This window comes from Melozone crissalis, unplaced genomic scaffold (assembly GCF_028551555.1).
Source record: "Melozone crissalis strain CALT ecotype California unplaced genomic scaffold, PUWL_Pcris_2 ptg000013l_1, whole genome shotgun sequence".
Taxonomy (NCBI): Eukaryota; Metazoa; Chordata; class Aves; order Passeriformes; family Passerellidae; genus Melozone; species Melozone crissalis.
In genome coordinates, this window is record NW_026535791.1 from 19,155,071 (window position 1) to 19,179,252 (window position 24,182).

Genomic DNA, 24,182 nt, shown 5'->3' on the forward strand with positions numbered 1-24,182 from the left:
ATTTGTACAGTCACATAATGCTGGTGGCTTAACTGTGGAATTAGAAGCAAATAGGATATTTTTTTTTTTTTTTGCTATAGAAAATAGCATGAAGTTTTTGCCATTTAATTTCTGAAACATGTTGTTTATGCTTTCACATAAGATCTTTGGGCAGAAGCAGTGCTGTGTTCAATGTATACAATATCTGGGAGGGGAGCATTTTTCAACACGGGAGTGCTGCCACAATATCAATTGTAGCTGTTATGTGAAGTAAAATAGTTGCTTTTTATATAGATCACTTTATCCTACTCTGCTTTTCCGGTGACTCAAAAACATTTCATAGGCCATTTTTTGTTAATAATGCAATACAATACAGAATGTGATTGTATAATAAAGGGCCTCATATGAAAGACAAAAGGAAGGAAGACAAAATGGCTGAGACAACTGTTATAATGAAAGCAAAATGTCATTAGGTAATTGAAAATATTAAAGATCTATTATGTTTCTGAAGCATCAATATATTCCTCCATCCATAAGACAAAACATACCTATGTTGCATGTACAGAAGGTGAGTTCCTTGTCCCAGCTGCTCAAATTTAAAAGGAACACAAATGAAGTTAGTCTGGGCCTTCATCAGTCTGCTGCTTTGCCCATTGATTTAGTACACTTGTATTTTATATGCACTCTGTTATTTACATCTGCTCAGACAGCTCTCCCACTATTACAGTCTAATATTTCACAACCTGTATAACAGCACTTTTGTTTTTTCTGATAAATAATACTTCAGAACACTTCTTTTTCTGCCCTATTTTCTTGGAAGGAAACAGTATTATGCAAGTGCCTACATCCATACAGCTGTGACAGAAATAGGGAATATTGGTCTGACTTCAACATACTCCCTGAAAAATGAACTAAAAATATTCTCTTTGTGAGAATGCCAGTCTGTCTTTTACTGTTGCTTGTAGAAACACTGGCTCTGACCAAGGAAGGCTCTATCTCGTACCAGCATCATCAATGTGAAACAATCTCATTAGCCTAATGAGGGCAAAAGTGGGCAAGATTTAACAGACCTGATATGATCTGCAGACACTAGAATTTTTCTTTCCTGGATGGTGGCGGACAAATGTAGACTGCGTAGTGACAGACAGGTCATCGCTGAATTTCAGCATGAAGGAAAAGAAAGGTCCAGTTCAGATTTTCACCTGACTTTTTAACACTGCGGGTCTCTGTGTTCCCTTCTGAAATCTCTCTTAATGCATTCTGATAGTATTTAGATTAAAAATGTCATTCACATTAGGATACAGCTAAACCTTTAGTGTCTCCTGTCAGTGTTCTATTTTCACAAACGTGGCTCTATTGACTAGGTGAAAATAAGGCTTTCTTATATTATTAGGATTACTGGCAAAATGACCCTCTACAGTTACTGGAAATGTCTCTCTCTCTCTCTGAAGTATGAGAGATACATGAGCATGAAAGATTCTGAATAGTTGAAATCCACAGTATATAGACAGTAATTCTTCTCCCTCTTGGACTATACCAGATATTTTAATCCAGGGAAGAGCTATTTTGTCCCACACATGACTTGTGAGCAGGCAAAGATATAGGGAATGACAGATGTCGAGTGACATGCAATAATCCTGAGACAGTGTTTGCTTGGAAACCTTCCAGATCTGGTCTTACTTTTTTGCAGCCTGAGATCATCAGACCTGAAGCCAGAGCTAAACAGAGCTCGGGTCTCTCACAGCTGGTGGGTACAAGTTGTTCTTTTCTGCCACAACGGTGACTGAGAGCCAGACTGCCCTTTGGACTCCCACAGCCGGGGAACAAGGCACAAAAATGTGATGCCTCCATGACATGGACCCTGATGGAGGAGAGGAGTCACTAGCCCTGACCTTCTCCACCTCCCTGCAGGAAACACACTGGTGAGGGAAAGGGAGGTGAGGAAGGAACTGGACAAGAAAACTTGCTTCAAGTGTTTTATATTTGAAAGATCTTGCTGGAAACCTGAGTGAGTCTATAAGGAAAGAGATTAAGGGCAGGCTTGAAAAGTCTGGTCACAGAGCACGTTATCTATTATATAGCTGTACATTCACTCACATTCTGCCAGCATTGTATTTCTTCCCTTACCCATCCCTGTACACGTTAAAACTAGTGAGTCAAAGACACAGATCAAAACTCTTTAGGTGGTGATTCCTATTTCAGTTTTCACATAAAGGTACATCTCACAGGCCTCTTCACAATATATTCCTATATGAAGTATTTGCCATGATCTTTCCTGGAATGGGGACAGATACTAAGCACACCTCCTTGAAGTCAGAGAGACAAGAATTTATCATTTCCTAATAAAAAAGTTGATTTCTCTGCTTTTCTTCAAGAATATACTTTCTGAAGTATTTCAGGACCCAGCACAGATTAAATTATTCTAAAAATGATAGAATGTAATAAAGGATTATACTATCTCAGTGATGCAACTTCACAGCCGTCACTTCTTTTCAGATTCTTTAGGATTTTTCAGAAACCACAAAATGTCTGCATTTTAAAATAGTTTTCTGAAAAGAGTAAAGAAAACATCAGTGACCTTAAAGCTTCATATAAATCTTTTCTTACTGTCTGATCATGGCAGAATGATGACAAGCAGCTTCATTTTTGCCCAAGTAATTAAATATTATTCCAGCCTTTCTGACCTCAACCTAATGATAAAGGACTGCAGCCAGAAAGAGAGCTTTTGTGGGAGCCAATCAGAGACACTTTGCTTGCTTTGAGGGTATATGTGCTCAGTTCACAGAAACATGCTAACTAGTTGGGGTTTTTCCCATCAACATTTTGTTGCAGAGAATTTGTGCACATAATGTAGAACTCATGTGGCACTTACACCTGCTAATGCGCCTGTTCTGACCAGACTAGACCACAACTGCAAGATCCTCATGAAGATATTTTTTATGAATGTTCCCTGAGGAAAGTGGCTAGGGAAAATTTTCATAGAAACATAGAAACATTTGAGTTGGATGAAACATTAAAGACCATCTGGTTCCAATTTCCGTGCCACATGCAGGGACACCTTCTGTTAGATCAGATTGCTCAAAGCCCCATCCAACTCTGGCCTTGAACATTTCTAGGGGTGGGACATCTGTATCTTCTCTGGGAAACAAGTTCCAGTGTTTCACCACCCTCACAGTAAAGAATTTTTTCATCATTTCTAATCTAAATCTACCATCTTTGTAGAGAGTTTGAAGCCTCTCCTCCTGTCCTATCACTACATGGCTTTGTCAAAAGTCACTCTCCAGTTCTCTTGTAGTTCTCTTCTGGTACTGGAAGGTGCTCCAAGGTCTCTTTGAAGCCTTTCTTCAGGATGAAAAGCCCAAACTGTTTCAAGGACAGATCTTCTTAGGAGAGGTGCTCCATTAATTTGATCATCTTTGTGACTTTCCTCTGGGCTCTTTCCAACAGGTCCATGTTCATCCATGCAGGCCTACTGGTAATTTTGTCTGAATTCCTCAGGATGTGTCACTCCTGATCTTGAAGAAGGTGTTCCTTGACATTACCCAGCCTTCTTGGACCCCACTATTACCCAGCAGGCCACTGACATGGAGCATGACACTCCCTCCTGGTTTCCCCTGCTTGTCGTTCCTAAAGAGCCTGTATCCTTCCATTCCAGCACCAGCCATCCCACCACATCTCCATGCTGCCAATAGGATCACACCCCTGCAGGCATGGAGGCCTGACTCCATCTCTGACTCCTTTTGCTTATTCCCCCTGCTATATGTGTTTGCATAGGGGCATTTCACTGACTGACAGTGAAGCTGATCTGCTGGCTGAAGTGGCTGGAATTCCTTTGTGCTGCACTTCAGGTGCTCTCCTGACTTGCAATCCCTCTCCAGCCTCTGGGCATTTCTCACTGGCCCTAGCATCAAGCTGGCAGGAGTGGTGTGGGTTGAAGTTCCCTTCCCCCAGCAGTTTTAAAGCTCTGTAGTTTGACAGCATCAGCCTCCTCCATTGTTCCTTCACGGATATATATTTATCTCACAGCTGGAGTTTTGGAGTTCAAAACTAAAGTAATAGTAGGAGAAACTGATGTTAATCTCCATAGGCCCCATTAGCTCAACAACTTGCTTATTCTCTAATGTGTGATAGCAGGGTGCAAGAGAGGTTGTTATAGTGTTAGCCTGGCTTCCCGTGTGTCTTTTTGTCTCAGCAGCTCTGCAGAAATGCCAGCATAACACAAAAGTAATTGTTGTGCTGTGATAATCAGGATTGCTGCCTTTTGTCAGCTCATTAGGAAGGCAAATATGTCTCATTTACAAAGGAACTTTTTGACTGATGATTTAAATACAGGATAGAAAGCCAGTTACCTAAAAACATGTTTCTATCTCTGTAGTGTTTGGGGTTTTTAATATGTCTTCTTCTTTTTTTTTAATTTTTGTGATAACTTTGATTAATCATACTATGCCTCAGTTTCCTTTCAGGTACAAGGAAGTTAATATGCTGGAAACTTTTGATTGACAAATTTAATGTTTGTCAGGTACTTTAACATGTTTAGATAAAAGGATCTCTTGAAGTGCAAATTACAGAGGTAAGCATGGCTGAGGTGCAAGTGCCCTATCCCTATTTTGGTGTCAGCATCTGCCAGTCTTTTCACTGATTTTTTGTGAAAGCCTGTCTGGCAACACTGTCTAATGTCCTGTTTCATTTTTTTTATGGGGAAAGAGCCCTGTTTTGCTAGGAAGCCATTGATTTGTTTTCCTTTCCCTAGAGAAAAGTTATTTTTATGGAGTGTTTAAGGATCTCTGTAAGTGGGATCTATAATACATATTGTCTATCAGAGGTCTGGAAGAAGTACTGATAATTAGTGTGCTAACTTTTCACCATGGAGGTAAAGTGTCAGATTTTAAGGGTCAATTAGTTAATGTTTAGGCCGGTGTAAAGCTTGAAGTATGTTAAGTCCATATCTAGCTGTATTTCAGAAAAAATCACTGCTTGGAAACATGACCTCAAGATGTGCAGTTGAGGGGTCTGTTCGTCTTGAGCCATCTCCTCTCTCAAGTCATTGGGTATCACCTTTCTTGGGCGGGATCTTCTCTTTCTCCATTGTGAGTAAGGTTTAAGGAGGAAGTTGTTAAGTGATTCCCTCTCTTTGACTCTTGACCATCATGAGTTTAGCTTGCAGGAATAACAGAAGCAAATCTGTTAGAGACTTCACATTGTCCTCTGCCTTCCTACCAGCTTTGGTTTTGGGTATATTCCTTTGGTGTTACTTCATGGAAAGAAAACTAATATACATACAGAAATTCTTGGAAAAATAAAAAAGGCAGATATTTTAAGGGAAAGGTCTTCGTTTAGTTCTGTGAATGAACTCTTCATTTTTTAGAATTTGCACAGCATTCGAGAGAAAATTAGACCTTATCAACCGAAAGGTATTTCACGTCAGGGCAAAGGATATGTAAATTAGCCTTAGTCTGTTTTATCAGAGGCTTTTTCATCATATCTGCATGATGTTGAGAGAGGCTGGCAACTAGGGGAAGCTATTAATCTTGCATTGTTTTCACTGTACCATGTCTATTTTTGAAAAATTACCTTTGATTTAAGCTCAGTACTTTGAAGAAATAATTATAATTTATTAACCAAAACCTTTTTCAACCATCCACAGTGATATAAGTGTGCATGTTTATGTGCACCCATATGGTCCTGCAGGAATGAGTTTGACTTTGTGGACTTGGTGTGTCTTCTAACTAAGGTCAGCACTTTGTAGGAATAAGTTAGTAGATCATCCACCAAGTTCGCAGGTCATATTGGCTTATTACTGTCTTATCTGAAAGGTCATAAGCAATATTTACAGTATTGACTTTAAACTGTTCATTGAATATAACTGTCTGTAGTAAGTACTCTCAGCAATGTCTCATGGAAGGCAACTAGTTATTTCCTATTAATTGTCATAAAAATCTTGCGCTCTCCTACATTTGTTTTACTAGAATTTATCAGAGCCATGCACAGTTCCTAGGAATCTGCCCTAATCTCCAAAAATGAGGCACACTAGGAGTCAAGAGCACTTCAAGATCAGTATATTTCAAAGCAAATGAGGATAAAAGGTAGCTCTACCAGAAGTAGAGATAAGGAAGCCTGGTATGCAAAGGGAATTGGTCATCTCATTGAATTCTTTGATCTAATTCAGCTGAAGTGTTTGCTAGCTGAAAAGTTCCTAACATGCAACATGCAATATCTGCAACTTTTCCTTTGGAGAAGAGGGGGTACTAATGGAGAACCTTCTTTATTAGTTGCCCATTTATGTAAGCAAGATTTTTCTAAAATACGTCTCCATTTTCAAAAATTGTAAGGGAAAGGACAGAAAGATGTGCATGCATCTCTTACTTGCATGTATTGTGATCTTAAACAGTTTGAGATCTAAGGAATCAAGACTGAAAATTAAACAAAAAGCATTAAAATTAAACAAACAAACAAGCAAAAATATCCAACCCTTGCAGCACTAGGAAGAAGTGTTCTAAAGTAACAATAAGGTCATTTTGATGGGATTGTACCGTGAATGTTTTTTGCAACCTGTGCTGAAAATCTGTAAGTTGATCTAATTCAGGAAGACAGAAAGTGCTTCCACCTTCCTTTGTGCTTACTTGTCTTGAGAGAAAAGAAAATTTCCTAGAATCGAGAATTATCAAATCCTAACATATCCTAAGTTGGAAGGAACCCACAAGGATCATTGAAATCCATGTTCTGGCCCTCTGCAGTGCTACACCAACAATCACATGTGCCTGAGAGCATTGTCCAGGTGCTCCTTGACCTCTGGTAAGTTGGTGCTGTGAGTACTTCCCAGGAGAGCCATTCCAGTGCCCTACCAACTACCTTCTGTGTGAAGAACCTTTTCCTGAGATCCAGCCTAAGCCACCCCCAACTCAGCTTCAGGCCATTTCCTCCAGTCCTGTCACTGGTCCCAAGGGTGCAGAGATTGGCTCCTGCTGTTCCTCATCAGGAAATTGTGACTGCAACAAGGTCTCCCCTCAGTCTCCTCCTGGCTGAACAGACCAAGTGATCTCAGTCACTTCTCCTATGGCTTCCCCTCATCCCATCACCATGGGTGGCCCAGATTAGAAACATGTGGAGGCAGCAATCTTACTGCCTTGCTGTGATCCACTTGGAATGACTTTTCCAGCCCCACTTTCCCTGAAGCTGTAAGCTTTCTTGCACTTTAAACCCTGTCCCTAACCCAGTTTATAAATATAAATAAATACCAGGTGTTTTTCAGAGGTAATAAGTGTAAGAGTATGTCATTACTCTACTTTGCTTTTGCAAACTCTGGTAGGAAAAGTCAGCACCATTATGAAATCCATTACAATCACAAGTGCCAGTGTGTCGGAGTAGTTGCAGGAATTGTTGAATCCCCTCGGGAGTGTTTATTTCAACTGTTTCATTTGTTCGAGCTATTTAGATTGTCCCTTGTCTGGATTCTTTCTCTATTTTGTGCACATTGAAAGCAAATGCATACCTCAGAGTCCCAAGAGTTGACAGCTCTCTTGAGCTTTACAGAAGAACAATTTTTTTCTCCCCCACCCCACACTCTGAATAACTCAAATGAAATGATATGCTCTCTTGGGCTTTCATATTTCCTAACTATATATAAATAAAACAGATGCCTTTTTTTTTTTTTTTTTTTTTTAGAGCAGGGTTCCTATCATTCTACATTTGTCTGTAAATCACATCAGTATTTATCTTTGGTGTTATCGAAAAACCTCAAACCTGTGTTATAACTGATAAAGTACAGCAAATAAAAATTATATATTAAAAGAAAAAAAAAAATCTGCAAACTTCAGTCTAGCTTTCCAAGTATCCCCAGCTGTCTCAGGATTACTAAATGTGTTTCTTCTTTCCATGTGTTGTGGTTTAACCTCAGCCAGCAACCAAGCCCCACGGAGCCACTGACTCACTCCCCCACCAGCAGGATCAGGGAGAGAATCAGGAGGGTAAAAGATAGAAAACTCTTGGGTTGAGATAAAGACAATTTAATGGGGAAAGCCACTGCTTCCCATGGTTCAGGAGGTTCCTGTTATGCTGATTCCTGTAACACACAACTCAAATCACGGTTCACAACAACTGAAAGGCACATCCATTTCAATCTCCACCCCTGGCTGTCTTGGGCCCAGTTATCTGGTTTAACATTGCAAAGAACTCTTCCCCTTGTTCCAAACCTGTTTAACAAGGGATTGAAGCTGGAGCCCATCATTAGTACAGTCTGTATCGCAGTCCTCCATGGGCTGCAGGGGCACAGCCTGCCTCACCATGGTTTGCACCACAGGCTGGAAGGGAATCTTTTCTTCCCCTGCTCCACTGTGGGGTCCTGCACTCAGGAGACACTCCTCCTTGAACTCCTCCAACAGGGATCCTTCCCACAGGCTGCACTTCTTCACAAACTGCTCCAGCATGGGTTTCCTGTGAGGTCACAAGTCCTGCCAGCAAACCTGCTCCATCTCAGGCATCTCACAGGTCACATGTCACATTCTCCTTCAGGCATCCACCTGGGATCCTCCACAGGCTGCAGGTGGATCTCTGCCCCCTCATTCACACACCCCAGTCCCTTCATCTCCAGTTCACACTGGAATTTCAGTCTGTCCAGTAGAGCAGCACAGAATTACACACCATGTAAATTACTTGGTTACAGATACTAAATTTACCTCACTCATGATTTTCATACTGTTTTTGTAGCGTTTTTAGTGTCCTGTTTTAAAATCATCTCAACTATTCTTGCAACCATAGCAAGTAGATGGATTTTTTATTTTGAGTCAGATATTTATTTCAGCAGTGTATTTCAGTATCTTCCTGGGATTCATAGGATTTTATGTTTAGCTGTACTATTCAGTTACAAGGATTTCCTTGAGGACTTCTATCTTCAGGCAACAACCCCAGTCTTCCAGTGGTTCCTTACTAGCCTCTGAAAGTGTTAAGAAAGAATTCTACCTGATTTTTAATATTTTCAAGCTCTTCCATGACCATTTTTCCCTCTAGTACATCAGCAAAGGTTACAAGGACGCTGGAATTCAAGTGAAGTTTAACTCAGTTTGCAAGGGACAGTTCGATTTTGCTCTTATACTCACTGGCAGAAGTACCACGTGCTTCTGGACAGGGAAGCGATGTAAGGAGAAACTGTTTGCATTTATAAAGCTTTAGCTGAGTACTATTTCAACCTTTTTCCTGGCAACTCCATAGGATATGAGTATATCCTCACAGGATATTGAATTCAATAAAGCTATTCACAGTCCAGTATGTCCCTGTGATAAGCTGAGAATGAGACTGCTTCTGCCAGTCCAAAACATGACAACAGAACAAAATCTCTCGGTGGCAGGGACCAAACAGCATCATGTATTCTTGAAGTCACATCAAGCATCCTGCCTGCAAAAGGTAATTTAAAATTTAATTTCTAGCTAATAGACACAAAATCAACCTCATAATGTATATTATTCTCTAATAGTGCCTTTTTTTGGTTAGAAATTTCTTCCAGATAGATACCAGTACTTATGTAAGATACACAGAGCATCAAATTTCAGTCTTTATGCAAGTAAAATCAAGAAAGATTTCTGTGTTGGTTAAACATCCAAGTCCAGTCCTTAGGGAGAATGGTGGGGGCAGTCATAACTTCTCCTATATTGACAAATGCTGAGCAGCATAGCTCATAACATATTCTCATCAATATGAGAATCCATCAAGACATGTATTTTGAATTTTTTTCTTAGCCAAGTCCTTTTCTAAACAGCAGATTTGATTTACTCTAATACCCACATCATTTGGTAATTTTTATTTTTTCTGTATTGAACACTATTTCATTCTGGTACTGCCTTGACAAGTAAAAATGTCTGCTATAGCATCATAGAATCATTAAGTTGGAGAAAACCTCTAAAATTATTGAGTCCAACCGTTAACCCAGCACCAACGTGTTCACTAAATCATGCCCCTATGTGCCACACCCCACTGTTGAACACTTCCAGGGATGGCAATTCCACTACTTCTCTGGGCAACAGTCAGTATAACTGCTTTAGGGAGAAGAGAGAAAAATATGTATTTAATCTTGCCTGTAACCTTTTATTTTTCAAGTATTAATATCCCCTGATTTAGGTGATCCTAAGATAAAAAAAATTATCTAGAAATAAAAATGGAGATTGATATCCAAGGACTTGTGTTTGTTATTATGAAGTGAAGTTTGACAGGTTCTGTCATGCTTAGAGTGTTGTTTGACTCTTTGGAGCATTGCTTGACTGAAGGCTGCAACTTTGGATTAATCTGGACATACTAATTAAAGGAAGATGCTTCTTTTATTTGCTGTCAGTATCTGGCAAAGCTGGCTGCATTCCAGCACACGAGTAGATATCAATGTGCATTATCGAACATGGGTGTTTAGATATTTTTCAGGTAACAATAGTTAATTTTCTGCTTGAGGACTGAGGTTCTGTTTTTCAAGCACTGTCCACCAGTTTAGCGTGACAGGTAGAGTGCTCGGCCTCCACCCAAATTTGTGAGCTCTACTTGAGGAGTAATTAGAGTTATTAGGGTAGGTATTTTGGCTTAACTGGTGGTTCTCCAGGGATTGCATGGACCCAGTGTTGGCTCTGAGGTTAATTGTACTCGTGGGGTCCCTGGTCCTTTCCATCACAGGGCTGCCTTGGGGAGATCCAGATGAAGAAGTGCGAGGTTGAACCAAGAGTGGAATGATGAGGAGCCCACTGATGTGCCTTGCTCCTTGGACCTTTTTTATTCCTCTATTTTTATTTCACTCCATTGGCTGAAACTTTTGTGTGTGCTCCTGAGGAGAAGAAAAGAAAGGTACAGACTGTAGCATCTTAGTGACCTTTCCATGAAATACTTTTTGAAGTATTTTTTTGAGAACACAAAGATGGCAAAATGCAGCCTTGCCTATAGAGGTGGGAAGTCTTGAACCAAGCATGCTGACTGAAAAAACCATCAATTCTTGCAAGCAACCAGAACAGGTTATTTACTATATATATTTCTTTTCAAGATTTTCAGATTCCTCCAGCAGGCCACAGGAAAAAAATCCTTACAAAAATCTCATTGATTTGCATTTCCAAATCCTGTTCCCAGAAATAATTTAGGAGTAAAATGACATCAACTGTCAAGGAGACTTATGACTCAAAATGTCTACCCCCTTCTGAAAACGAGGTTTAGCTTCAAAATCTGCTAATTATGGGAAGTCTAGACTGGGCAAAATACAAGACTTTTTTTGAGGAAGAACAGATTATAAAGACTACAATGTGAATGTTTTGATAAATATGGATGGTAAATATCAGAAGGTGTTTTAGTTTTTCTCACAGCTGTCTGTAGAAATGCTTTCATTTCTTGAAAAAGAACATAAAGTAAGTAAGTGTTCATCAGTTAAGTAACAACCCATACTTAGGACCTTTAAATGCTGTAAGGGAAAGTTATCTGATACTGAAAATATTTATCAGCAATTAGTTTGGCCATTTTCCTGCTGTATGTATGTTTTTATTATGGCTTTCAAAATCATACACACCCAGGGCCTATGGAAATAACAATTATTCACCTATTGCAAAGAAGATTTTTTTAAGAGAGGCAAAAAAGGATTATTTTGATTAATTTCTCTTAACTCAAAGGCTTTGTATAAATACAGGGGAGAGATATGTCTCTTCATCTTCTCTGTATACTTGCCAACAGTTTCCAAAATTTTTTCAGACTTTTTAGTGAAAAATGGCATTAGCAACCACAATCTCTGTTCTCCATAACATATTCAGCAACAAAGACTCACAGAGAAAAATCCTTCTTTGTCCTGCATAACCTGTAGTGCGTGCACTGGCACGTCTGTTATCAGTGCAGTGCACTGTGCGACTGCAAACAGTAATACAATCAGGTTTTCATTTATATTAATGTGGCTAAGCTCTGTGTTTGATCATGTTAAAAGATATGCACTTGCTAAATGTAATTCCCATATATTAATATATTACCTACAAAAGGCCATTGTTTACGTAATGTGATTCACATGAAGATTCTGAATGAAAATTTATCAGTGAGATTGGGAAATATTCTCATTTAGTTTTAGGTTAGAAGAATTAAAGAAAAAAAGGATTCACATGAAATTGGTAAATGTACATCAACAGCAGATTTACTATCAGCATATCAAGACAAAACTCATCACCAAATCCCACAGTCCTGTTCAGGAATACATCCATTATTATCAAGTGAAATCTGAACTTTGTATTTCTCTTATAGAGAAATAACCTCCTTCATGCATGAGGAACTTTGGCAAAATAAAATCCAGATTTCAGCACTGTGGCCCAACATGATCCCTATATTGCAATTAGAATTGTACTGGAAATGGATTTTCCAGCAACTGATGTTCATAAGGTTGAAAGTAACAAGCAGCCTTTTCTACAGTAAAACAGGAGTTAAAGAGACATCCTCAAAAGGCATAAAACCTGGCTCAGTGTCTTCCTTGGCTTGGGTGGACTCAAAATCCCATTTCCCAACAGGTCCATCTTGCACTTTTTTTAATTGAGCATGAACAAGAAAAAAAGGCTCAGATGTAGGGATTCACATGCTGAGATGTCCTACTCTCTCATGTCATAATCTTGTGCTTTTCCTCACTGGAAATTTTTTTGTTTAGGTACCAGCACTGTCTTCAAAACCTTTTAAGAAATAGTAGGAATTTATCCAGAGACTAACCATGACCTCAGTAAGTGCACTCCCCACTGAGGTATGAGCAGAAAGGAATATATGCACATACTGTAATGCAGCTCTCCTGAGGACACAGGAAATTGCATTCTTCTGGATACCTCCTTATTACTGCTTTCCACATATAACAGGTGCTTAATTTGTAACAACTGGGGTCCTGTTAGTAAATTGGAGCTCAGTTCCCAGTTACTTCAAAAATATATCTGAAAAGCATTTATATCCATGTTACTTGGCAGAGGATGAAACCATACTGATGTGGTTGGTACTCAGTTCTCTGTGTACCTCCATTTACAGGTAAATATCATCCTGCCTGCCCAGACAGAGTTAAAGATTTTAAGATGTAGAACCAGGAGAGCAGGGAAAGCTATGGGAGATGGAAAAATAATCAGTATTATACCATAAGGGTGTTTTTCTGGACAAGTTAGTTTTTGAGAGTAGTTTAACTAGACTGAGAAATTTTAGTCCGTCTTACTAGACCTAAATTTCGAGGAGATAATGAAGCCCTAATGATGACAGGTTTTAATGGGAATGAAGATTAATGAAGTAGTTACCAACAGGTGGGTAAGAGTCTCTGACGAAGAAAGGAGTGTATAAACTGAAGGAAGTGTATTGAGCTGACTGGAATGTATCAAAGCTTCAGGAAAAATTTTCTTTGAGAGAGGAAGGAAATATCCAGAAAAGGTTATTTTTATTTTTAGCTCTCTTCTCTGCATGTGTGTAACTTTGAAATAGAGAGTGCTTTGTTCTGAAAAAAAAAATTCTGAAAAAAACTGCAGTTGGCTCAGCAGTCACAAATCCCTGAAGGAAGAAGGGCTCACAGATGCCAGATGCACTTGTCATGCTACCAGAGCTGGAGAAATGGGAATGTCTGGCCAGTGATCCATTTCAGATTTCATCTTTTGAGAGAGTGGCCTGGTCACTGAGTACATGGAAGAAAGATGGAAACAGTCCAAAGGGAAAAATCTCCCAGAGACAATAATGCTCAGTGTTGTCCATGACAATTTTTAGCTGGTAACAAAGACAGCTGAAGGAACCCCTGTCCCCAGGCACTTGTTCTGCATCTCACCAGCCCATCAGTTTTACAAACATTGCTTTTACTGGGGCTGCTCTGTAACCTAAAGCATCAAAACCATCAGGCTAAAAAGAAACCACCCAGTATGGACTGGGAACTTCTTTAAATCACAGCTGGTCTTTCTCCTGGCCACTCAGACACACTCAACATCGCAAAGAGGGAAGGAGGCAGCAGCGTTAAGGTCTGAGGGAGCACCTACAGGTGGCAGAGGGGGTTGGCACCCTGTCAGCCCACCCAGACGGTGTGGTTACACCCTGTGGTGCCCGCATTGCTCATGGTGTGCACCAGGTCTGGCCATGTATTGCAAACTGCTGCATGTGTTTAAGTTTCAGCATGTATGGGTTGATGGTTTGCCACGGATTTGGGAAAGCTATGGCCAAATGACCTTGGGATTAATGGAGACGCAGTTTAGCTTTGTCGAGAAAGTGAAGAAATTTCTTTTTCTGAAAGCATATAATACTCCTGATTTTTTGCTTGCATTCCATAAATCACCATTCATTTACAGAAAAGCTCAAAGCAAGAGATCCAATTATCTTGGAGGTAATTAAAATCTTATTCTTATCCATGAGCAGGGCAATAACCTGGGAGGTCCCCTTTTATATTTTATGGAGTACAACATAAAACCACTGAAGCAATATCAGATGACTCTTTGACAACATATTATGTGGTGCTGCCACATTACTGGAAAACTACTGACATTTTTTAAAGGGAAAGTTGTGGTGCACTTTTCCATGAGATACTGATTAATATGCTATTGAGTCTATAAATAAGGTGCCAACCAGCAGCAGTTGTGACAGCATTTCTGCACCTTGCTAGGCTGGGGCTGAGATCAGTAAGTCAGTTCACATAGGCCAGTTATCTACGATGTAACAGTAATGAATGGTGAAAGGCAGGATATGAGTTGCTGTTTAGAGGGAAGGTGTTCAGAAAAATAAGGACAAAATGAGAATTTCTTCATACAACTTTAGCCATGTTACAAACATACTCAGACAGAAAAATGAGAGAAGTGTCTAAGTGCAAAACAAGCAATAAACCTGAAGATAATAAAAAGCAGTGAGTGGCAGTCCAAGGCCATACACTGCATTTTATCATATGTGCCAAAAAAAACCCCAAAACCACAGAAAAATAAGACCCTAAACAACCCTCTTTTCTTCTCTTTAGGCTTGAGGTAGTTAGTCCTGTGGGTCTGTGTCTTTTTTTATTCAGCCTAGTTTTGCTATAGATTTAATGAATTTTGAGTACATAAATAATAGCATAACCTTTTTTTTTTTTCTGTGTTCTGGACAAGATTCTAATTTTGAAATATCTTCAGGTTCCTCTCAGAGGTTTATACTGTGGAAATAGTGAGGCTGCAGTAGAAACATTGGTGGAATGAGAGAAAAAAAATAATGAATGAGGTCCCTGAAATGCTTTGATTTGGGAAAAACTCAAACACATGGTTTGATCAGGCAGCTGTCTGTATGCAGTTTGTCATTTCTAAACTCTGTTTTTCCAGGAGATTAATTAAAGTCCATGCAGTGTTTTTGTCTCAAATAGATGTAATGAAATGGGGGAGATTCCTTAAAATTACAGCATATAGTGGGAAGTCTAAAATGAATGGACACTATAAGAAAAACTAACCTCTCACAAATTATTCATATAGACTGTTGAAATAATAATATTTTCAGTATCCCAGACAGAGGTTTGTTAATAGTGGTGTGTGTTAAGTTTTCTTATGGCAGTTGTGTATCCTAACCAACTCTAGTTTATAGAAAGCCTTATTCACATTTCAACATTCTATATCAACAATTTTTGTGTCATTTCTTTTGCTAAAGTTTTGCCATTGGTCTTCTCCAAGGAAACCATCCTCAGGTTGGTCTGGTGCATTACCACGTCCATGGCACTTCACTGGACTCATTCCAGCACATCTGTGTCAGTATTGCACTGGGGAGCCCAGAACTGCCCAGCATTCCAGAGATGTCCCACTGGGACTAGGCAGGAAGGATCACCTCCCTCTGTCTCCTGCCAGTGCTCTTCTTGCCACAAGGGCCTTCCTTGATTTCTTTCTAACTAAAAGAACAAAATCAAAAACAACCAAAACACACACACACACACACCAAACAAACAAACAAACAAGCCTTCCCCCTTTTTTTACAGGTCTTTAAGAAACATTACATTGTATGCAACTATCAGGAACAATATCTTGTAAACTGCAATGGAATGTAGACACAGCATACAAATTTAGGAATCATCATACTTGAGGATATTGACACTTGACACTCATTGATTTTGGGCTGTGTGTATATTTAAAGAATAATCTGCACCACATAGAAGCTACTACCAAGTGCTTGTAGGATACCAAATGATGGTAGGATATCATCATAAAATATCATATGGTTCCTAATATGTTTTCTCCTTACAGATCAGCCCTGAAACTCTAAATTCCGCCTCTTTATTTTTGTTTGGCATTGCTGCTTGATGTTCTGGCTGGACAATTTTATTAATAGGATTATGTGTAGACTTCCTTTAATTTTGCTGGTTTATTAATCTCAAGAGTGCCCTGTGACAGTCCGTTTAACAGGATGGTCACACTTTTCTGATTTCCCTACTCAATCAAACTGTTCTTTATTCAAATTCGGAGTTGTTGTCTTTTAGTGTGCCTGGATGTCCTTTCAGTCTTATAGGGAAAAGAATGAAGAAGATAGCAATTATTTTCCTCTCCACTATTCATTACTTACATTCCTTATTTCTTGCTTCCCTTGTGATTTAAATGCTTTTGCATTTAAAAGACTGTTTTCTTTTTGAGATTTTCTTTATGAGATTTTTTTTCCTGCATTAATCGTTCTTGTTGTCATAAGGGCTTTGTTTTTGCAAATGATGTCAGCAGAATAATTTTATGGCATTTTAGATTTATGCTTCACGCTTGTATATCAAAGTATATAATCAGTTGTGTCGATGATTGACTGATTACTGTTTTCTGTGTAAACATGCACAGAGGTATTCTTTGTATTTCACCCTGACAGTGAAATTGTAGGATATTTTCCTTTGTTAAAGCATTACAAAATCTGTTTGCCTGCTTTTTGGTATTTCTTACCTTTCCTAAACAAAAATTCCATTCTGTTCTTCGTTATTTCCTTGTTGTTTACCAGAGGGACATCAATTAAAAAGATCAGGCATTATGAAAAGTCATTATTGCTTAAAGACTTTTAAATCCGTGTTTTTGTGACTCCCTTGTTACCTATTTTCATATAAACTCTTCCAAATTTGCTAAGCTGATACGAATTGAGATAAATTAGATCATTTGTAGCCTAGCCTTTACTGCCAAATTTGGATCTGCATTCTGTGTGCTTCCCTGTACAGAACATGGCATTGTGTGCTGGTCCTCTTGGAGGATGAAATCTCAGATTTGCCGTCAGTCCAGACAGCTATTTTGCTTCCCCAGCACAGCTAGCAGTCATTGCTTCCCTCATTTTCTTTCCACAATTGTCAGCAATTACCTCCCATGTGCTTGTTCTCTCCAGTGCTCTCTGTGCCAGCAGTTTGATCATAGCATCCCACACTCTGAGAAATTTTAAGAATACATACTTGAACACACCCCTGCAGATGATGGTAGCAAGAATCCTCTGCTTCATAGTGGTAGCAAGGTGCTTCATTAAGCTCACATTTCCTGTTTACAAGGAAGGTGGGGGTTGATTCATCTTAAGTGACAAACTTGTTGAAACCTTGTTGAAATATTACCTTGACTCATTTTAAGTCAAATAGTAATTCTCAATTTGAAGATCTAATGAGACTCAAACAGGGGAAAATATTTGTACTTGTGTGAACTGTGGTTGATGCAGTATTGAAATAAATGGTTGATTCTGCAGTATTTAGACCTTCATTTGCACTTGATCCACATTTTCTTTTAAGAAATAGTTATATTCTAGAGTTCAGTTCTGTCTGTGGGACTCTTTGAAAGATTGGCATTTCTGTAATGTAAAGTGGAACTTTGCCAATTCTTATCTGAACTTTCCAAACTGCAATGGTTTTGAACAGAGTCTGCTTTCAAAAAAGCTCCCAAGTTTGGCTTTGTAACAGCGGACAAGAGCTTAAACAGGAGAAAAAAAACTGTTGTACATCAAACTGTACCTGTGAAAACCACCAAATGGAGATTTTTGGAAAGCAAGGCTGGAATTACACTAGGAGTCCTGCAAGCTGCTGGGCATTTTTTACTATGGAAAATCAGGTATCTTACTTCTAATTTAAGAATTCATGATAATGACAACACTGCAGTTGTTTACAGAGACCTCATCCCAGGCTGTGTTTGCCCAAGGCTTTGCTGGCCTGCTTAAATTGGTAGGTTTGGTTTTTACTTGCAAGACTCCTGCCTGCTTCCAAACACCACAGGTGCTCCAGGGAATGAATGGATCTTCTGTGGTTTGAAATGTTGTTAAATGTAGATTGATAGAAAATCTTTCATGAGATGCCTTGCAGCATGTGTGTGAGTAGCTGTTTTAAGGTGGGTGGAACATGGCTGAGGCCACAGCTTGGAGGTGGGCGACACTTGAAGGAGTAAAGTGCTGCTGCATTAAGGATTGTCCAGCACCCACACACAAATGAAAAATAAGTATTTAAGCTCAGGATTAGGAATCATGAAAGAACAAGCAAAGGTCATGGAGACCAGATGTTTCACCACAAGCCAGCTGTAGTTCACTAGCCAGATAAGCAGAGTGAGGGAAGAAGGTGAAGGAGGGATTCACATTGTGTTGGAGCTAATCTGACTTACAAAAGCGTTAGCATGGCTGCAGTACTATGTGGCTGTATTCATATAAATAATACACAAAATAAAACTTTATTTTAAAACTTCTTTACAAATAAAATTGTGGTTTTGTGTATTTATTTTTTTTAAAAGCTTTTGATTTGTTTAGGACATGACTCAAACTTGCCTTCATACACAGCAACTGTAAACCTGCTCTCTACTCAAGTTAGGGCTCAAGCAATGAAAAATTACCATAAGTGTTTCAGGACTGTATAGCCCTGTACAGAACAGAGTAATAAAATATCACCTTATGTGATGTAAATTCTCAGCATTAACTTTTCTGGGAATATAAGTATACAGTTGTCATTTATCATCCTGAGTTCAGGAGAAAGTGGATAAACACCTCAATCAAGCCACCTGAAAAACAAAAACAACTCTAAAATCTAGGCAGGGCTGATATTATGGCTAACTTCATCTGAGGAGCTGGTGCACAATTTATGCTTCTGGAAATAAATGAACATACACAAGAAATAGCTAAACCTCATTCTAACCTTTCTTCAGCCTAAAATTGGTTGGACACCAGTCTCTGATAAACTATGAGAATGATCTTAGTCCATTGGAGCATTTGGTGTGCAAAGACTTAAAAGCTCTCTTGTTAAATGTATAGCCAGGCATGCAAGAGAGCTCTTTGCATAGCCGGCAAAAAACCCACTACCCAACAGAAGCAGCAGAGTCCAAAAACAACAGCAACAACAACACAAGAACAAAACAAACAAATAAATAAAAACCCCAAACCCTAACAAAAAAAAAAAAAAAAAAAAGGCAAGAAAAAAAATAGGAAGAAAAAAATAGGAAAGAAAAAATAATAGGAAGAAAAGAAAAAAATAATAGGAAGGCATTCTTTAGTCTTGTGCCCAGGACACCTAGCCAAAGTGACAAAAATCAGGTCAGGTGTTTACATATTACACTTATGTCATACCCTGAAATGAGAAGCAGACCCCAAAATCTCTCTTTCTGTGTAGTGCCCTGAGTTAACTCTGGACTGCCTCTTTATGCCCATGAGCAGATGTGGTGCCTTTTGCTACCCTGGCTGCACAGAATGCCAGCTATGAGACATGCTGAGAACACCCCTCTAGTGACTAAAGCTCTGTGGGATGTTACATTTCCTTCTGTTGAGTCTGAGAACCTCCCCATCCTCTTGAAGTGAGACCTTTGTGCAGAACCTTTGTACTCCTGCCACAGTGCTCTCCTCCCTTTCCTGCAGATAAAGCTCCTGACCCTGAATCCTGGCTGAAGGAGGGAGGAGCACTCAGTCTGCACTGGTCTGACAGCCAGTTTCTCACCATCATCTCTGCTTCCATCTCCCATCCTGCTGTCTTTTCCTGTATTTGCTGTGGGCTGAGCAGTGGGTGGCAGGACTCTGTCTCTCTCTGTGTCCTTGTCCTTTATTTTCTGTGTCTGACACGCCACAGCAGCCAGCAGAGCTGCTGGGCCGGAGGGTGCTGGGAGGACTTCAGAGGTGGAAGGGTAACAATTGGACTCAATGACCTTAGAGGCCTTTTCCAACCTGAATTATCCTATGATTCTATGACTAAGGAGAAGGAGAGATGCGGCTCGACCACCACTGGCAGCAGGGGAACTTCCAGCAAGACTTGGAAAATACAGAAATGGCAATAGCCTAGATTGTGATAGCTTCTATATAATGCTGGCTGCAGCGTTCAGAGAGTTTCAGTGAGATCTTTTCTTCTGTAAAATGATATGCAGGATCAGCATGTGAGTTCTTGCTGCAAGCACACCAGCTTCACTTGGAGGTGCATTGTGCTGTGCTGAGCAGCCCTCACCAGTGACATGGTGGTCAACAGGGAAAAGCTGTATGAAAATTGCTGGCATAAAGGAAATACTGTAAAATAGACTCATCTAGGTTATCCAGAAATAAGAGCATTCTTGCACAGTAGCTGCTGGAAGGGAATGTGATCTGAGCAGTTCTGCTGTGGTAGCAGCACTAGAATGAAGGCAGGACTGGAAGACTTGGTGTCTGTTCACAGCATGTCAGACTGATGCAAACAGACAAAATGGGAAGACTGTCTGACAAGAATTCATGCCTCTGAGGACATAATCAACTGGAGATTTTGAAAATAAAATTAATGGCCAAAAAGACTAAAAATTGAACACTTTGGGGGCAGGGGAGGGGTAAAAAAGGGGGGGAAAAGTCAAAAATCCCCTGTCAAACAGGAGGGAGGTTGGAAGAAGGATAAATCAGATGGCTCTGAGGAAAATGAAGTGCACATGTTGCATTGCTCAGAAAGGATAGAAGAGAGGCATTACCATGAGCCAGTAGAGTGAATGACCTCCACAGCAGATGTGAACTGATATGATCTGTGAAGATGCACTGTCACAGTGCAGAGCTGGACTGAAAACTCCACTCATCGCATATATGTTAGAAAACCTGGTGGTGCATTCTTTCCTCTGTGTAACAAAAAAGGCAAAATGAAAGCATATTACAAGGCAGAGATTGGTTGCCAGAATGAGAATTGAACTGGCATCCTGTTTGCACTCGCAGTGTGAGGACAGTCAGTGCCAGATCAATCACTTGTTCAAGCAGAGTTATGGATCTCCCTGGGTGTAAAATGTAGAGTGTACATCCAGGAGGAGATCTAACCACAAGGCCAATTATTTTTGCCCTCAGAGTAAAAATGACCTAAAGACCAATTTAGACTCGTTGGGAAACAGGATATCACTTCCCCAGTGTTGAGTGGATGGCACTAGGAATAAAAACACATTATTGCTAATTGACTGTGAGTTCCTTCATTTAACAAGGACCCTCTCAGGCTACAAAATGTAATAAATTGGCCAGGCCAGACTGCAGAGGAAGCTGGGGGACTGTTGGAAGGATTGGGCTGGTACAAACACCCTGGAGGTGTTTTTGTCTGTCCTGTGCCCTGTAACATGGTAAATTAGTGAGATAAATTTAGGAAGTGTGTTCATCCTCCTGCTTTGAGGAAGAGCCTGCCCTCCCTAGAGTACCTTGCACTGGTGTTTGTCTAACCTTTTCCTTGAAAATCATTGATGATGGGTGTCATGCCTGGGGAAGAAGGGGGGAGCAGTTAATTATACATTTCCTGATACTTTTCATCTCCAAGAATGACAACTTGCAGCACAATCATCCTGTGCTGGCTCCCTCTAAAGTGTATTCACCAGCTACTGAACCTCTTGAGGGCTCAGATCTCTACACTTTGCCTTAGGATGATCATTTCCACAGAGGCAGTGCTTCCCAGTTTATCATCTCCACCCTGGTTCATCCCATGACATTTGGCTCATCCTGTGAAACTAGGCTGTCTTTGTAATGAAACAAATTACAAGTGTAATTATCCAGTTGTCATATATCAAAGGAATAGATACACAGGCTGAAAGAAACAAGATTATAAGTGAAGTAAAATTCATCTTAACAATGGAACACATCCCTTGTTTCACTGCTGGTCTGAGATGCAGACTGCCTGCTGTTTCTCCTCTTTTTAGCAGAAGACCTCTAGGCTTCAGGATTAGCAGCTTCTCTCCAAAGAAAAGACATTAAAAATCTCCTGGATTTACAGCACTCCATGCACAGTGTATTGCAAAAGTGTTGGTTGTACATTTGTCCAATTGTGTCAGTGCCCTGCAGCATACTCTCACTTATTTGTTATTTAAAAGGTGTACCACAGGAACAGATGATCTCTCATGGATTGTCTCTAAGGTCAGGCTGCTTCTCAGCTACTCTAGTGTGGGGGCACAGTGAGACCACAGCATTTCTGTCATTCCTACTAATTTGGTGATATTCAAATCCACTTTTGCAGAGTTGTGACCTGAGTGAATCTGACCCTGTCTTTTCTTTCAGTGAGTTTGGACAATGGCTGCCTTTAGTCCCTTCATGTGTGTGCATTAGTGTAGGCATAAGAAAATCATAAAGTATATACATACACAATAAGTAGGTATCTGAGTGAATATATCAATAAATACGTCCCAAAATGCAAAAAAAGGGGCAAATTACAATGGTAATTCATTGTTTCAAAATAGGATTTCTTAACAGTACACTATTGTATTAATCAAGCTTTCCACATTTTTATTGTTCTATTAATCCTTTTAAGTATTACTCTTTGTTTTTACTGAATAGCATCATACTTATTTCATACTATGTCCCCAACTTACAGAACAATTTAAGACTTTAATCCTATTATTCCAAATGCTTGCAAGGCCTCATGGTCAGGTACCATCTGTACATTTTCCAAATGTAACCACTCCTGCAACGCAGCCAATTCAAAGTAAACTTGTCATAGAAGTGGACCCATGGTCAATCTCTCAGGATCTGGTTCTCCTGAAAAATGTTCTCCTCATTTTATCAGTGTGTTGCTTAGAGCAGCTCACCTGTGAGGCCTTTTTTGAGCAGATGTGAAGGCACCACATGGCAATTTCACTTAGATAAAATCACATGGGTTTTGGTTATTAAAAAGTAACATAGATTAACATTAGGAACTCTAGTAAAGTCAGACTATCTCAAAAGACATACACCTTCTGATCCATCACATCCTGTCAGAGAATGACGTCTGTCACATCCTGAAGTTTATCCTTCACAGATCTCTGCTGTTGGCTGTCCACCCTAGCCTCAACCTTTAGGCCAGTGTCTGTCAAACTGCACATGGTCCAGGACACCTCTTTCAGTGGGATGGAGTTGGTCCATGATTGGCATCTGGTCCTTAAGGAGCCACACTTTTTGTTGTCCTCTTCCCAGCATCCAGCCTGCCAGGTCTCACCTCAGACCTACCTGCTCTGCTGTGTGAACATGTCTAAGGAGATCATAAGGGTCAGGAATGCTATTCCAGAGCTTGCCAGTTGCTGTGGAGTCATTTGTTCCTGTGTGTCATCATGGATGAAATTTTAACTAATTATTCTTGGTTGTCCAGGCTCTTTTTGTTTAATCAGACAGGGGATATATTTACCTTCCTCTTGATCACTTCAACCTGCCTTGAATCCACAAGTTCTTGAAGACCACAAGGATTACAGAGTTTGTTTTTTCTCAATTCTTGCATACATAAGCAGGCATTTCTTTGAGGAATACTGACAAGAATTCATCCAGACTATTTAAGTGTTATTTCTTTATTCTGTTCTTCTCCTATCTTATGTTTCTGTCTCCTTCTAAAACCATTGTTCTAGGCAGCTGATCACACACAACAGTTTTTATGAAGACTGGTGCAAGAGATTTTTGGACATGAAACTTTTTCTAGTTTCCTTTCATATCCTTTGTTCCTTGTAAAATGGCTTTTCCTGATTTTATCCCTTTCTTCTTCCTTAATAGTGGTATGATCAAATAAAGTAGATCTAGAACTAGAGTTTTACTTATTTCTGCAGCCAAACATGGAAGTCCAGATCTAAAATCCCATCTCTGTGAGATGTTGAAATGGAATCTTCAGCACTGACATTTTCTCTGACCATCACAATGAGTGTGGTCTTTAATGCTTATAGAAAATTGGTTTGGGTCACCTAGAAATTTTTTTTTATTTCCAACTAGTGCAATGTGAACTTATCATATTGTAGTAGAGAGGGGGGAAAAAACCTTTCATGAATAATCTTGAAAAGTTGCCTATTTAAATACCAACTGAAATATTCTTTACATTATAATTGTCTTAGAGCTGCAGTGAGTTTATTACCTTTCCAAAACACACAGCTATAGCACAGCTGACATGTTGCCAA